Here is an 8022-nt window from a genome sequence, read left to right on the forward strand (position 1 = left end):
GCCAAAAGAAATGTGAAAATGTGGTTAGTACACTTTACTGCACAAATAAGCATATAGCAAAAAAAAAATAGCCTTGGTATTGCAGTTTACACTTTTAAGTTTTAATTCATGTGTCTTATGCGATTTAGAGCACATTGATGGTGAATATCAACATTTTTACTTTCTTGATAACTGAGGGTGGGTGGAGAAAAAACTCAATTCTTGGTTTAGCAGCTATGGGAAAATCTCCTACTCTTCAAAAATATGTTTTCTGGTCATATTCACTTTCTGAAGAACTCAATTTCAGTATCACTTCAAGGCATTTAAAATGTTATTTTTCTTACTATCTTCTAGTTTCTAGTCAGGAGATATTTTTTGACCTTATTTTTCATGATATAATAGACATGAAAAAGTTATCTCAGATACAGTTTAGTTTTCAAGCAGCTATTCATGTGCTTGTAAGGTAAGTATTCTATTTTAGTTTTAATCCTCACATAGCAACATTAGTAACATCAATTTAAACTTATAGTTGGGGAAAAAACCTCCACAAATAAACCCTTAACTCAAATACAAATTAACAAATATTTATTAGTGTGAAAGATGATTATTAATTACTATCAGCTGTACTTTGAAAGTTGTGTCTTGAATAACAGCAAATTTCATAGGCCCAGTAGAACACAGAAGGAGGTTTAGCATCTTACATCAACAGAATTTTGCCAGAATTTTTTTCTAATCCAAATTACTCACCAAAGGAAAAAAAAGCTGTCCCTTCCAACTTAACAGTTTTTTATGCTCAAGTAGCATGTCAAAGATTAAATGAATCATTCAAGTTCTTACATCACTTTAAAGTTCATTTCTTTCTCTTTGACAAAGATGTATGAGAAACCGAAAAGCATATTCTGTATGTGTCATCTGTTTCAGCTTTATCTAAACAAGAGGAAACTCTCTTAAAACAGGAAATTTATGATTTTTTCCTGACCTTTAGGAACTCTTTTATTCTGTCTGGTTTTAATAAATTAGCTTTAATCTCAGACACAGTAGAAGAAACCTCTAGGCTCACAGAATAATGTAAAGATATTGATAAAAGCTAAATTTATGCAAGAGAATGCCTTAGTAGAGTCCAATGCAGAATACCAGTCTACATGCCTGCAAATTTTAAAAACCATAGGATAATGGAAAGAAGCATTTTGCCATCATTCTGCTGAATACAATGATTCATTGTTTGAATTATTTCAACATTGTTTGTATTCTAATTATATGTAAGATTGTCTAAACATAAAGCAGAGGTTCACAAACTCCTTAGACACGTTAGATAAATCAACAGAGCAGGAAAACGTTCTATACCATAAAATTATCTCAACTTAAAAATTCTTAAAATCAAATTCTATGTACCATTGCAGAGAAATAAATTAATTTCTCTACTAATTAGTATGCCATAGTTTTTTTGTTAATTTGAAAGACTGTGATGTTTATCAACATGCAGCGGTGTTTGTTCATTATGTTGATTTTTATTATGGGATCCCACAATTTGGAATAATTATGAAAGAAACAACAGAAACATATTTTTGATTGTTCATTGTTTCTGGCATCTGTGGAAATATGTCAGCTTGACATCAACCATTAAAAAGCTTTATTTAAAATTTAGGGAAAAACAGTTGTGAATGATAAACATCGTCTATAATGGAGCTTTGTAGTTTACATAATTATATTCTGTGAAAGAAAGGAGGCAAGCTTGGTCTGTCTTCATTTTTCCATTAGAAAAGATTCCACTGTCTTCATCCCACGATACCAGCTGCACTGTGCTTTGTATGAGATCACTGTGCTTAATTTCAATAGCCTGCAGAAAGAGTTTATTTTTTAAGTGCTGTCTTTTGCAAATGTGCCAAGGGAAAGAAAATTTTGGTTTCTCTAATCATATGCAGAAAACTAGTCCTGATCTGAAGTTTTACTTTGAGCGGTGCTTCCAGAATAGCCTTGTATAGAAACCATAGTTTCAAACTGAAGTACATTTTAAGTCAGTCGGTTTCCCATAAGGATTCTTCAAAAGTACTTAGAATTTGTAATAAATATGAATATTTTTTTACTCACAGGTATAATAAATGTTATTTGAAAAGAATGTGTGTATAAAGACTTTGCAAATATAAGACCAGTATTTTAAAAAATGATATTAAAGGGTGATGACAAGAACATAAAATTTGTCACAACAAAACTTTTAGAAACCCTTGTACTTTCATAAAGAACTATGGGCACTGAGCCCATTTCTACAGTCAATACAACAGAGCAGATTTTCCTTTTTCAGGGTAAATTCTCATCTTGCTATTGTAACTTAGGCTAAGTGCTTATGAAACTAAGCCTATGAATTTGTAAACCTTAAACCCATTCTGCTTATCTGAAGGAATAGTGTATGTATTTCCCTCGTCACAAATGCTTAAAAATAAACCCATAGTTTTATTTCATGTTTCCATTAGACAAGGGATAGTCTTTAAAATAACGTCTCTTGGAACTACTGTTCTATCCTGTGAATTTTAAATGAAGGTTTTAAACTTCTTGGCAATACAGATGCCAAATTAAATCATTTTTGCTCAGAAACTTTACTCATTTTTAGACTTAAAAATCTCCTTATTAAACTGAAAATCAATTTTAGATGAGTTATTTCCCAAACTTTGGGAAATAATTGGAAAAGTATTAATTAATTAATTAAATTGTCTAATTGTCAAAACATTTAAGATATTCAAAATATAAAACAATCACATTTGAATTGAATAAAATAATAATCAGTAAAAATATTAAATATACTAAGATTAAAATAATCTCTGTGATTTTTTTCTGATTGCAAATAAATATTTCTGATTGCATCTGCTTTTCTTGAAATCAAATTATTTACCATTTTTATTAACAATAATAAAAATTGAGAGTGTATAGGTATGTGCACGGAAATAATTTGAAATTATCTGGTTAAGATAAGGAAAACAGACTAAAGAAAGGGACAACAATGAGAGATTCAGTCAATTTTATTGTATGGATTGGACAGCAAGACAGACTTGCACCTAATGGCAAAAAAACCCCAAAGAATTCAGAACATAAATATGAATAGCAATATGCAACTATATATAAAATACATTCCAATCATAAAATTATTATGTGAAAATACTACATTAGTTTGTACATCATCAACGACAAAGGCAAAATAAGCTTTCTAATCTTAAAATATTATTTGGACCTTGAAATGAAGGAGTAGAGAAATAATGAGACCATTTTTTAATGTTAATCCTTTCTTAGAAGATTAGAAAGTAAAACTAGCAGAGCAGATCCTGTCTATTTCTTAGAGCAAGCCTTTAATCACATTATAATGCAGCTGAACGCAGCTTGGTTGGATGCTTATTTAATTATAATTAAATGCTTGCAACACATGTGTCAGTGACAATATCCCTATTTCTAGACATCAACACTAGGATATAAGTCTAATGATGATTCCGCACTGAAGCAGTTGGGAAGTGTCTTGAACATAGTCTCTGATGGGTAATAGCTGAGAAAATAGATTGCAGAGAAAAAAATAGGTTGCAGACAAAAAACTCAACAAACTAATATTTGGTTCCCAACAACTGGGGAAAGTATTGGAGTGGCAGTATGAGACATTTATAGACTGTAATGATACATAGATTTACCACTGAGAATTTTCTCTAAATTGAAGTGTCCTCTGCATCTTGGGTTATTTTTCAAGAGGAAATTATATACAAAAAAATATGTATTTCAGTAACACCGAAATAGAGTTATTATGCAAATTTTACCTCTCAAACAGTATAATGTGGTAAAAATACATTATTTATTAACTGGGAATCTTTTCTCCAAATTCATGGTTTCCTTGTCAAATATGGACTCAGTGAAACCAAAACCTTTTTAATTAAACCACAACTGGAAAGCAAAGTTTTTCAGTCTAGGAATCTTGTTATAATGTAGTAACCACATAGCAACATGTAAATGATCATGCCAGTTATGATACTTGAGAAGATCTGAATTCAAAGCTCTGGTCTAGTTTAGGTAGAAAAGGTATTTCAATCTGAATCCTATAGATATGCCACGTTTACTGTCAGATTTCCCATCATCCTGTGGTATAGTTTCTTACATTTTTGTTCAGAAAAAAAAAGTTTGAAATGTCTTAGTTTAATCAAAGTTTTAAATATGAATATTTGAAGTTTTGCAAATGATTCTCTTCCAACTTTCAGCAATAACCTGGAGGTGTTTCTATAAAATCTTTTTACTTCCCTCTGAGGACTAAACTGTTGCTGTTTCACAAAGAAATCATTGATTTCAATGGGTGTGATAATGACATAAATAAAGTTAGTGAAACAGCAAAGAAATGCCACAAAATCTGGCAGACCAGACAATGTATGTGTAAGTAGACTGTATATATCAGCTGTAATCAATATACAGAGCTATTTGAACCTACTGTCCATACATCACCATCACATAATACAGCTAAGACACAGCCCATGCTAAATTTTCTAATAGTGTAGACAGCTCTTTTGGAAGAGTTTATGCAGAACTTCCTGCAGGCTAGAAGATATGTTAAACACTTACTCTGAAGTGTTACATATGGTACTCACTGATCTACAACAGTTAAATACCCATGGTTGAATGCTGGATGTCCACTAATCATCACGTGACTGAAACTGTAAATCCTATATGTGCCTTCTTCAAATAAACAATTTTTTGGAGAAAGGTAAAGTTCCCTTTGATATTTCTGAATTGTCTCATGTCCTAGTTAGAACAGCTGGGACCAGTTCATCACTGAATGGGTGTAACCCAAAACTGTATATTCTATAGCCTTCCATGCCATTTCCCAGAAACTGTTATCAATAGACCATTTACACCATCTGCCCAGAGCAGCCTGACTCCTCAGGCTATAAACTAGGTGTTAAGAGGCCTGCGAGATAGGAGGATGCTCCTGTTCTCACACCCATTATGGAAATCCCTGCCCTGAGGGAGGCACTGGGCATTCCTGCCTGAACTGGAGGATATATAATCTTGGAGTCTTGGGACTTTTTAAACCACTCATGGGATCCAGAGGAAGACTGCAGACCACCACTCTCAACCAGACTGCAGACCACCACTCTCAACCAGACTGCAGACCACCATTCTCGACTGGACTGCAACCACCACTTTTCAACCAGACTGCAACCATCACTCTCAACCGGACTGCAATCACCACTCTTGACCAGACTGCAACAGCACTCTCACCAACAGGTTTTCCCCTCTCCTTTTACTCTGGACTCAGGGGGCCCAACGAACACTACTCTGTTCACGCCCCAGGGTGCTGGGTTATACATTTGGGTTTTGTGGGTTAAAACCAACTGTTTGTCTGTATAATCGTATTTATTGTATTATTTTATTAAATTGTTATTCTGATTTATAATCTCTCCTTTGAGTTGAGTTCATTTCCCCTGCTGGTTTACCTTTAAACCAGCACACCTCACTGCAGCATCATTCAACTCTACTTGGAATAGTATAAACAGGTGATAGTCTGCAGTGTTTGCCAGGCTTGGCACCTCTGTGACGTCACATATGTGAGCTCCCACCAGGTAACAAACTTCTCTAGAGGTAGTTTCTGGGCAACAGATAGGCACTTTGGTGCCTCTTGGCAAGGACTCTACAGTTACTAACATACTATTCTGGTGACAGTAATTGTCATGCAGATGGGTGGTTGGACCAGCTTTATATAGTTAACCTTTCCTGGCTCTAGCCTGATACAAACTCTCCTTTCATTCTCCAACCCTGAGGCATCTTACCCGTTATGTAGCGGTACTTCAGGATGAAGGGAAGGATTCCTCCTTCTCCAAGCGGAGACAATAGTTTGGCCTCCTTTGTCTTGTGAGTTGGTTGAGTCTGTCACCTAAGGGTTAGAAGCAAGCTTACTTTCCCTTTGCAAAGTCTGAAGGCTGGGCTGTCACTCAGTTTCTGACATTTGTGGATTTGACAAGTGGACCAATTGGTGGATGAGAAATTGGCTGAATGGTTGTACTCAAATGAGTTGCAACCTATGGCTTGATATCTGGGTGGAAGTCAATGATGTACAGTGTTCCTCAGAGGTCCATACGGGGACCAGAATTATTTGAATCTTTGTCAGGGACATGGGGAGCGGGACTGAGTGGACCCTCAGCAAGTCTGTGGATGTGAAGAAGCTCTATGGTGTGGTTGATACTCTAGACAGAAAGGGGAAGTGATACCATCCAGAGGTACATCGTCAGGCTAAACAGGTGGGCCCATGCAAACCACATGAAGTTCAACAAGGCCAATTGTAAGGTCCTACACCTGGGTTGGGGCAATCCCAACCTTAAATACAGGCTGGGAAATGAGTGGGTTGAGGGTGTTCCTGCAGAGAAGGACTTGTAGGGTATTGTTGGCTAAAAAAACTGAATATGAGCTGGTAATGTGTACTCGCAGCTCAGAAAGCCAGCTATATCCTTAGCTGCTTCAAAAGAAGCATAGCCAGCAGGCCAAGGGAAGTGATTTTTCCCATTCTACTGCCCTCATGATACCACTCAGAATACTGTGTCGAGCTCTGGGTTCTGTAACATAAGAAGGATATGGACCTGTTGAAGCAAGTCCAGAGGAAGGCCAGCCACTAAGATCAGTAGAGGACTGGAGTACCTCTCCAATGAATACTGAGTGGGTTTTGTTCATCCTGGAGAAGAGAGAGTCTGAGGAAGGAGCATGAATGATGTTTTAGCCTTTCTTTTCTACCCTACCTTTATAGAAGTACAGTCTCTTATCCCTTGGCTTGTTGTTTATTTAAAGGACAAAGACAAGTAACCGAAGTCATAAATGTACATTGATCTCGTAGTAAAAGAAGAAAAAGCTTTTTAAAAATCTGCAACTTTTTGGGAGCATCTTTAAAACAAAAAATAGATGTTTGATTTATACTTGGATGCTTTTCAGCTAGTTACACTTTCACACATTTCAGGTGTTGTCATTTGCTTACATTTTCTCTTTTTATTCTAATGAGTGTTAGATAAATGACTGACCTGTATTCAAAAAAAAAAGGGTTTACTTGGGGTAAATTATAGTCTAGAGCATTTTCAAAAGGTTGTCTGAATCTTCACAAGCAGATCTATTATGACAGACTAATGTCAGTACCTCACATTTGGCTCAGAGGTACAAGTAAGCAAGAAAAGCAAACCAATCTGGCTTCAGACTGACTGTTTTAATCACCAGCTGGCTAAGACTACTAAACTATACATTTCCCAAGGAAAGATTATAGAGTAAAAAGTCCTAATCCCCATACCACCTCCAGATTCTCATGAATTAATGCATTAGTTCATAAATAAATTACATACTCAAACCTCTGCTTAAACTATGTTCAGTCATTTTCTTGCATCCCTATGGGTAGCTGAGTGTTCACTCAGTTTTTTTTAATTACTATCTGACATCAGAAGGAACAGTGAGCTTCCTCTCTTCCCTCCCCACTATGTACATAACACAGTGATACATTTTTAGTAAAACCAAACGAATGGATAGATGGCAAGGAATGGGCTACATTTTTTACTATTTCCTGAAATAACGCTTATTAATTATTGAGATGTAAATATTAAAGGGCACATTCTAATCACAAAAAGATAATGATACTTAGGGTATTACAATTTTTAAATGGTGTTTTTCTCTTTTTCTATAACTTTTTAGGGATCACTACTGTAATATTTTCACTAGTTTTAATATTTCATGCTATTTGATAACTAAGGACAAATCAGTCAATATTCTGTTTTCAGTGCTCTGGAGGAGGTAATACAGTAGGCAGGCTATGATATTGCTGGGCACTGTTTCATTCATTGGATGTCTTAGGAAAAAGTAACCAGACTTGTACCTGTTTGCATTGTCAAAGGCTGGAAAAGATTTGATGATCTGAACAACAGTTTTATTGTGTCTTTCTGACTGAGGAGGAAATTTCAAGTCCTTGGGAGAAGTAGAATTTCATTAACATCTTTATTAACATCTATGACATCACTTAGGCATCTCTATGTGATTTGTGTTGTTTCCAGGCATCAAATT

This window comes from Pseudopipra pipra, chromosome 4, assembly GCF_036250125.1.
Source record: "Pseudopipra pipra isolate bDixPip1 chromosome 4, bDixPip1.hap1, whole genome shotgun sequence".
NCBI classification, from domain to species: Eukaryota; Metazoa; Chordata; class Aves; order Passeriformes; family Pipridae; genus Pseudopipra; species Pseudopipra pipra.